The following is a 1,151-nucleotide window of genomic DNA, read 5'->3' on the forward strand; positions in this document are numbered from 1 at the left end:
TCGACCCGCTCTTTCGTTTGAGCCCAAAAAAACATTCATATCTTGTCTGACATCTTTGCTACAAACTCAGGTCTTCAACTTGGGGCTTCAATTGAAAGCCCGAGTTGTAGACCCGAGTTTGTAGCAGCGAGGACAATGGGGTCTAGGAGTATGTATAGAACATTGGGGTCTAGGAGTCTCCCCTGGTTCAAAACCATCTTTAGAGGCCCTAGCACGCCATTTCTCGACCCGCTCTTTCGTTTGAGCCCAAAAAAACATTCATATCTTGTCTGACATCTTTGCTACAAACTCAGGTCTTCAACTCGGGCCTTCAATTAAAAGCCCGAGTTGTAGACACGAGTTTATAGCAGCAATGTCAGACAAGATATGAATGTTTTTTCGGACCCAAATGAAAGAGCGGGTCGAGAAATGACGTGCAGAGCCTCTAAACATGACAAATGTCTCTAAAGAAGATATCTGTTTTCAATTGAAAAGCAGAATTGTGACAACATTGTCTAGGAGGACAATGGGGTCTAGGAGTATGTATAGAACATTGGGGTCTAGGAGTCTCCCCTGGTTCAAAACCATCTTTAGAGGCCCTAGCACGTCATTTCTCGACCCGCTCTTTCATTTGAGCCCGAAAAAACATTCATATCTTGTCTGACATCGCTGCTACAAACTCGGGTCGACAACTCGGGCTTTCAATTGAAGCCCCGAGTCGAAGACCCGAGTTTGTAGCAGAGATGTCAGACGAAATATGAATGTTTGTTTGGGCNCTCTGCTACAAACTCTGGTCATCAACTCTGGTTTTCAGTTGAAATTGGAATTGTTAATTTACACAATAATAGGAGTGCATTGACGATTTTTTCTTAACTCGCAAAAATCTTCAAACAATTTGTTACCGATTGGTGATAAAATTTTTTGGAAATAATGAAATAGCGGGGATAACGCCTTTTTTTTCAGGGGTGATTTTTCAAAAATTTATTTTTAAAAAAGTACTAACTAGCAAATGTTTTTTATTAGCTCGCAATTTGTTTCAAAACTACTTCAATGAGGAAAAAAATAAAAATTTGGAATATCTATACATGAGGGGCTAATTGATCGGATCTAGTCGATGTAAACACACGAGATATCCTTTTTTTGTTTACCACAGTCAATGAGAAAACCACATT

This window comes from Diachasma alloeum, unplaced genomic scaffold, assembly GCF_001412515.2.
Source record: "Diachasma alloeum isolate Michigan unplaced genomic scaffold, Dall2.0 Dall_scaffold_00206, whole genome shotgun sequence".
Lineage (NCBI taxonomy): Eukaryota > Metazoa > Arthropoda > Insecta > Hymenoptera > Braconidae > Diachasma > Diachasma alloeum.